Source organism: Myotis davidii, unplaced genomic scaffold, assembly GCF_000327345.1.
Source record: "Myotis davidii unplaced genomic scaffold, ASM32734v1 scaffold53, whole genome shotgun sequence".
NCBI classification, from domain to species: domain Eukaryota; kingdom Metazoa; phylum Chordata; class Mammalia; order Chiroptera; family Vespertilionidae; genus Myotis; species Myotis davidii.
The window spans coordinates 4,625,494-4,633,779 of record NW_006286140.1 but is presented as its reverse complement, the minus strand read 5'-3'; the positions used below and the strand labels follow the sequence as shown (position 1 = coordinate 4,633,779).

Below are 8,286 nucleotides of genomic sequence, written 5' to 3'. Positions count from 1 at the left end.
GGCGCCTGGGGCCGCCAACATTTGGCTGGGCACGGAGAGCCCGGGTCCGGGTGAAGGCGCGGGGCGGGACTGGGCTGGGGCGCTTCCTGGGCTGTCAAGTCCAGCCTGTTTCCCCGGGGGTGGGAAGGTGGGAAGCGGGGGGGTCCCCGGGGCTGCAGGCTAGGGTGGGGGCACTCGCGCGCCAGCTCGATTTCCCAAGGCGAATCGAGGGCAGCGACGAGTGCGTGTTTGCGCTGCTAACCTCCCTTGGTGTCCGTTGCTGTTGCAGGCCGGCGCGGTGAACAAGCAGGGCGACAGCATTTTGTGCCGCTGAGCCGCGCGGTCCAGGTGAGCGCGCCTTTCTTTCCCTTCTCGAGTGGCCGGTCACCCGAGACGCCGGTCCTCCGGGGCTTCCGGTGCCAGGCACCGCCGAGTTCTTTGCCCCCAGCATTTCTGAGGGCAAACTCCCAAGAAGGCGGACCACCCCGTCTCTCCCTGCCCGCCAGTTAGCAACTGAAGCTGTACTTCGCTTTAGCAACTGGGGATTCACTCTAAATGGGGAGGTCCGCTCTGGTCCCCGCCACCCCTGGCCTCCCCCGGTGACCCGCGGGCTCTGGCTGCCTTCTCCCCCGCCAAGGGCGTGGGCACTGCCCGATGTCCCCCCCCCCGGGGGGCATTCTGACAACCACAAAAGCGAGGGACGCGGGCATCGCCCCGAAGTAGGTCCCCTCTCCGGGCTTCCCGGGGGCCCGCAGCTGCCTGCTCGGCGCCTGGCCGGCCGCGGGCTGCGGGTGTTGTCTGACCCGGTGGTTTGTTTTGGGTTGTTGATCAAGCATGTCTTGAGTTTGGTCGGTGGCGCCAGTTAGTCTGCAGCGGGGAGGTTCCCACACCCCCTCTATTCATTCCTCTTCCACAGGTGTGCGGCCGCCGGAGCCGGAGCCAGGAGGCTAGAGAGGGAGGGGGAAGAGCAGAAGTTAGAGCAAAAGGCACCGGAGGAAAGGAGAAAACATCGGCAAATCCTAGAAACGTTTTCACCCGTCATTCCAAGAGAGAGGGAAAGGAAAGAAAAATAAAACTTTCATCTTTTTTTTTTGCACGTTCATAAATATTCTACATCCCGTATTCTCTTTTGTCTCTTCATCTGTAACCGCTGTGAATTGTACACTCTGTGTTTTGTTTTGTTTTTGAGGTGCAGTTAAACTTTTAAGCTTAAGTGTAACAGAACTGATAAATAGAAAGGCAAGAGTAAATATGACTTTAGAAGCCTACTTGTGACCAAGGAGCTCAATTTTTGTTTTGAAGCTTTACTAATATACCAGAGCATTGTAGATATATATATTTTTTTACATCTATTGTTTAAAATAGATGATTAAAATGGGGCAGGGAACTTTCTCTTTTTCCCTGCAAGAATGTTACATATTGTATAGATAACTGAGTGACATTTCATACCATGTATATATAGAGATGTTCTATAAGTGTGAGAAAGTATATGCTTTAATAGACTACTGTAATTATAAGATATTTTTAATTAAATATTTTTTTGTAAATATTATGTGTGTCTTTTTTTAAATCTATGGGAATATTTCTTTTGGAAAATTATTTTTCAGCTCAATTGCAGAGCTCTTGATATTTTGAATGTCTTTTCTGTTTGGCTTGGCTTTTAATTTGTTTTTGTTTTGCGAAGTACCGTGTAGAATCGGAAGTAACAGTTATAGCTAGTGGTCCTGCATGACTGCATGAAATGTTTAATGACAAAATAAACTTGTTCTGAGTCCATTCAAATGCCTTTTCTTTAACCTAGATTGAAATCCTTGTATTTGAAGCATACATGTTGGAAAGATAGTTTATCAGTTTTTAAGTACAGGGCTTGATAGTGTAATACAATACATAGAGTCAGTGTTTGTTATTTGTGTTTTGATTGAGGTCAACATGGACTCTGAATGATTTTGCATATGGGATAGGGAAATGCTTGGATCCTTAAGGAGTTTATGAAATCTGTTAAATCAAAGTGGGGGGGAAAAAGCTTATCATTCTTCATTTTACACTACAGTTTCATGTTTGTACAGATTATTTAAATCATAGAAATGAAAAATGTTCTCTGCTTGCTACCAAAGGACAACCTCTTGGAAATGAACACTTTCTGCTTTCCTTCCTCCAAAGAATATTAATAGGCAACAGTGAGAGAAAAAAAGAAAAAGGCATAGTGGCAAACCCTTCAAGCAGGGATAAAAGTCGATCTTCAAACATTAACTTAAGTAGACCAAAAATTGATGACCACCTCTAGATTATTTTTTTATAAAAATGATTTTCACTATAGCTATGTTAGTTACCGGTAAACTGTCCAATCTCTTGTGATGTGTAACTTTTACATGTGAATATTAAAGTAGATTTATCTGTCTTGTACTGTGATTTCTGGTCTCCTTTCTTCAAAACCTTACTTCTAAGACTTTCTTTCCTAAGGAAGGTAATATTTTCTAGGTTAGATGGGACTGTCAGGGCCTGTGAACATTGTGCATTTAATGTGATCAGTACTTTACACACAAGTTACAAGGAATTTTTAGAGTGAGAATTAAGTAGGATTTAATTGGGTGCTTTGTAAATAGTCAACTGTGTGTATAACGTGGTCTGTTTGATTTTTAAAAGGAAAGGATTTGTTACAGATTATACAAGAATAAAAGTATTATAGACCCAAGGGACTTTTTATGAGGTCAAAGTCAAATGCCCATATAGGAATATGAAATATCATGGTGCCTAGTAAGTGGGGTTGGTAGTGTCTCAACAGAAATGAACAAAGTTAATGCTAGTAGGTTAAAATAAATTGAAAGGTTAGAAAAATCTGCCCTCTCCCCAGCATGTTCTCCCTTCAGCTTTGACAATTCACTAGTCTTAGGTATTTTTAGAATTTGATGTTTGATGTTGAGCCTTATAAAGTCAAAGGACTGCTTGTTTCGATGAGGTTCATTTTTACTTTTTATACTATTCATTTTTTGTCACACATCAAGAGGAAAACACAACGCTGCTGGAATTCCAAATCTGAAGAATTCTAACGATTGTGTTCTTTGTTATTAAAAGGGGGACAATTCCTCCGTTTTATTTGGCAGTTTAATTTCAGTAGGAAGCAAGTCACGTGTGCTGGTGCTTGGAGTTAAGCATCTGTCAGCCTGATTGCTGAACCTACCTAAGCCTTTAGGCTCATTGTAAACTTAGGCTGGGAAGATTATGAGGCTCAGAGTCAATGGATAAATATTTTTGGTTTTTGAAGATAAGTATTGCTCTTTTGTTAATTTTATATTTTGGGCATGAAAAACTGCTAAAAGGGAAGAAAATGTTATAGGTATTACATTTTAGACAGTTGGCGTTTTCTCCTTAGGCTCTTAACGCAGCATTGGATGTATCTAAAGAAACAAAGTCAGTGTTTGTTTTTTTTAAAAATTATATGCAGTTGTATAAGTTATTACATTCTATTAAAGTGTTGGTTGTGTCCTAACCAAGCAACCAGATAACAAAAACATTTTGAGTTCATTTATCTAGCAAGTTCTAATTGCTCAGATAGTTGGTTGAACAGAGGAAAATATCCTGACTTCTCTCACTTCATTTGTCTACTTTTCATTGTATAGGCACAACCAAAGAGTACGAATCATTTAAAACCTTCAACGGAAAAAAAAAGTGTCCCACAGTGGGATGTTGTTTCAAATTTGGTTATAAAATCTTAAACATCTCAGATACCTAATGTTAAAGAAAGAAAAAAATAAACCCTTTTCATTTCAAAGAACTAATAGACTTTGATATTGTGTAAATATTATTACTCAAGGTCATTGTCAAGCTTTAACTGAATTTTTAGAACTTTAAAAAATTTTGACCTCCTCCCAATCTATTGTATTAAATGCCTTCTATAATAATAAATCTTCACTGAGCAAAGGCTTCTGAAGTTTGTGGTTTTTAATTGACTTCTACTGAGTTATGCAATTTTTCATTATCAAGAATGGGGCTCTTGATGGATCACCTCAATTATTTACAGTGTTTCTTACCATGTGATGAAAAATGTGGCTTAAAAATGGTAATATAAGCAGAAAGAAAATCTACTTTGAATGCTAGGAAAAGCATGTCTACTCTTTGGAGTCTGCAGTAATCCTAAAGAAGGCAGCAGGATGATGTCCAGGGAAACTAGACCTCTTACCCCCAAAACACACACACACACACACACACACACACACACACACACGCACACGGTAAATAATGCAGACATAAAGAAATTACTTCACAGTAGTACAGAACCAAGTAGAACTGGCTCTGCCCTAGCTGGCATTCTTTAATTATATACATGTTAATCAGCCCAGATAGTCCTTGGATCTCAACAGGGCCAAACATCAAACCCTGCAGGCTTATAAGGAAGAAAAACCTTCCTTTTGCTGCTTTGCAAGTCCAGGAAATTAATTTAGCTTCCTCAGAATTATTCTTAATAGGGCTGCCCTCAGTAGGTATTCTTTAGACCCAGATGATTTCTTTTAATTATAACCCATGATATTTTGCTAAGATATTAATTATATTAATTAGAACCATTATCCCAAAGGCTTTAGGGTTGCGATTTTACTTAGAGTTCTATCTTGAGCAATAATAAAGTCAATACTTTAAAAAAGAGAACATAAAAATGGGGGACAAACTAAAGTCTATGCCAGGGGTCCTCAAACTTTTTAAACGGGGGGCCAGTTCACTGTCCCTCAGACCGTTGGAGGGCCAGGCTATAGTTTAAAAAAAAACTATGAACAAATTCCTATGCACACTGCACATATCTTATTTTGAAGTAAAAAAAACAAATGGGAACAAATACAATATTTGTATTTGCATGTGGCCCCCGGGCTGTAGTTTGAGGACCCCTGGTCTATGTCCTTAATTGAAGAATGCTTTCAGTTTTTCAATGAATTTTTAAAAGTGTGTTTTGTGTTCAAGTGCCTCCTTCATATTGATTCATATCCTGGCTTGCTCTAAAAAGTTTCCCCTAAGTGCTAAAACTCAGGTCTGAACCACATTGCAAAGGTTTTCTATACTCACCCAAGCAAAGCAATTCAGTAGGAAGGCGGCTGAAATTCCATCATTCATAAGACTCCACAGTAAATTCACACATGGGATATGAAAAGAGGGCCGTAAAAATTGAAGTTAATTTCAAAAGTCCCTCTGAGTCCATAAAAGAATAAACACACCAGTTTCTGGGGAAAGAAGAACAAAATGTGTTACCTGCATTCCACTGGCTAAAATGTGACTAAAGAAGAACTGAACTTTAAAATGTTTATAAAGAGACTCAAGATAAATTATGTGAATCCACCCACATTTTTTCCCAATAAGAAATCTCATACTTTAGAAAAGAATCTTCTAAGAAATTACATTAAATATTGGCAAAATATGCAAATTCTTGGTGGACCAAGACACCATCATTTGCTTTGAATTACTGTTCTCAATTCTTTATGATAGAAAGTGCATTTCAGCACTTTTAGTATGCATATTAAATTCAAATTTAAAAATCTTTTATTCCAAAGTTTAATTTCCAAAGGCAAGTACTGCAGTCCTACAATTAGCTCTTTATGCAAATTCATATTTTAGAATGTTTCTTATTTACTGAAATGTTTTAAATATTTTCTTAAATATTTTAAGCATTTTAAAAAATATTTACTACACCCTTCATAAGCTTAAGCTTCAGTAATCAATTGAGAGAATGTGAGTGTGTGTGTGTTTAGCTAAAAGTAGTTAACCAACATACAGAAAAATATCTTGCCGGAGTTTCACTAAAAAATAAGGAAACTGTATAAACCTTCCTCCATTCTCTCTCCATTTTAAATTCTAAGATTGGAGATTTCCGTAAAGATACACCCTGCATTTTTTTTTTTTGGACTGCTATAAGTTAACCATGGTATAGTTAAGCATTTATGCAGGATAGAAAATAAAGAATAAATCAATTGTCATGTTTATCAGATCCTAGAATGTGGTTTAATCTGATAAGTAAAATGAAAGGAAAAAAAAGAAAAGAAAGAAGGAAAGAGGGACATACTTATGTCAAACATCAGAGGAAGCCAGGAAAATAGACCTAAACTTGTAGACATAAATCTTACACCTACTTCAGCAATAATTCTTGGAAACACTTTTCATGCATGTTAAAGCTGAGTCCATGGCCATAATAAAAACAAAGTGGGCTCCTTAGTAGAAGGCTATGCGTGATTTTTCCTTGCACGTGCTACAGTGCCTAACCAGGGCCTGCTAAAGTATTTGTGAAACTGAATTAGAAATATCCACTTAATAGGCTATCTTCCCACTGCTCACAGTTACTCCTTTGCCCCTTCATCAACCCTGAATCACAATTGAACTTAGGACCAATATACCTAACAGCCTCAGGTCCTCTCCACCTCGGAAGTGCTGTAGATCTGAATCAGGATTTATGGTCTCCTGTAAACCTGCCACTCTTTCTGGATTCCTTATCATTGTTGTCAGTGTGGGCTGCTATAACAATGCATCATAGCCTGGCAAACATTTATTTCTCACAGTTCTGGAGTTTGGGAAGTCCAAGAACAAGGTGCCAGATGATTTGGTTCCTAGAGATCACTGCCATTGCCCGATGAGCATAGCAATTCTCATACTTCCTTCAGATCCCCACGCTTGGCACTAGGCTTACTCCTTAGAACTGCACCACAAGATGCAAAAAGAACCCAGGGCCTGGATGTAAACATCCTTCAGTCATCATTCCCCACCAATCTTTTCTCCCCTCCATTTCTGGCTGCCTTCAAGCACGCATTCTATGCTTCAGCTGTACCTCAGGTCTTGTCCTGCATGTGCTGGATGGCAAGCCATGCTTTTCTCTCTAATCTTGACAGCATGATCGATTTCCTGGGCGCTAAGAAGAGGGCAGGCCCAGAAGGATGTGCACAATGCAGGGAAGGGGCACCTGCTCTGCCAGCCAAACCGGCTAAGTCAACTTGCCCACCTGTGGGTAGGGCTGACCTATACAACATTCAAAGGGTATATTCTTTCATGTTTCCCTTTCTCTGCACAGTGTTACTCTTGATGGATCCCACGACCCCACTGCAAGTCTAGGGTGTTGCTGCACTTCTCACCATCCTTCAAGACTCAATTATCACCTCTTCTGCAAAAATTATATGATGCTTCTCTTCCTTATCCCCCAAACAGCCATCACCACCCGTGCTATAGTATCATTATTTCCACACGACTTGTTTGCCGTAGATTCCTGACCCTCCAGGGAATCCAGACCACAAAGTACTAGAAGAACATTCCTGTAACTCCCTGTGCCAGCAAATCTCGCAAATTCTTTGCAACTCAAAAATTGCAGTTGAGAGATTGTCATTATCTTTAAAAGCCTTTGGCTGCCTTAAACAGGGAAAATGGATGTGCTGTGTGTTCTTGAGAATGAGGGAGTATGGCCAGCTTTGGGCAAAGAGAGTTGGAAGAAGAAGGTGAGAAGGAGAGAAGAGAGGCAGAACAGATCCCGTGTGTCCCCTAAGAAGAAAGAAACATTCCTGACCCAAGTAAACAAAGACACCTCAGTGCCAGAGTTGAAAATGTGGGGCCAGGATGTGATAGGTCAGGGTGGAAGCAGCAGGCAGGGGCATCCAGGAAGTGTGTGATCAGGTATCTGCATGTATGTCTTAGGCCTCTTCCTCGTGGATTGGTGAAGTGGCACAGGCTAGATCAGCCACAATAAATGCAGTGAATCTTCATGCGTCATCACTGAAAACACAATCATGCTGAATAACTGAAAAAACCTTTTACAGATAGAAGTTTCATTACCCCTACTGGGAGCTTTGCATAGATGCCTGTGATTAGTAACCTGAAATATGTCTTGTAACTTGCTTCTCATTTTTCAGTGAAGGAGGCAGAAGTTCAAAAGGTGAAGTGGTGGTCAGGCCTAGCACCTGCTTTCTCTATCTCTAACCCTGGGCCTCAAAACTCAGCGTGGATGGATTCTATCCCAACACCTTGGAAGTGGTTTATCTCAGTCCACATTCTAATCTCAAATTGCCTCATGTTCTTTCTTAAGAAGGTAGGGTTCAAACCCTAAGCAAATGATTATTAAATGCAGGACTTATCTGGCTGCCTTATAAAGAAGAGAACAGAGGTAAAGTATTTTTATAACAAGGATCAAGTATTTCAAAGCACTTTGATGAAGGAGCAAAAGCAATTCCATAGAGAAAGGATAGTCTTTTCAATAAATGATGCTGGAAAAATTCAATGTCCATATGTAGAAAGAAAGAAAGAAAGAAAGAAAGAAAGAAAGAAAGAAAGAAAGAAAGAAAGGAAGAAAGGAAG

At 40.2% G+C, this 8,286-nt stretch overlaps 1 long non-coding RNA gene across 1 annotated transcript; it reads left to right on the top strand.

The window, feature by feature from the left end:
• The first annotated feature begins 173 nt into the window (after positions 1 to 173).
• On the top strand, positions 174 to 2,382 carry LOC107182064. Its single transcript, XR_001512781.1, has 2 exons — positions 174 to 327; positions 896 to 2,382. It is a non-coding gene; the product is annotated as an uncharacterized LOC107182064 (long non-coding RNA).
• The last annotated feature ends 5,904 nt before the right edge of the window (positions 2,383 to 8,286 follow it).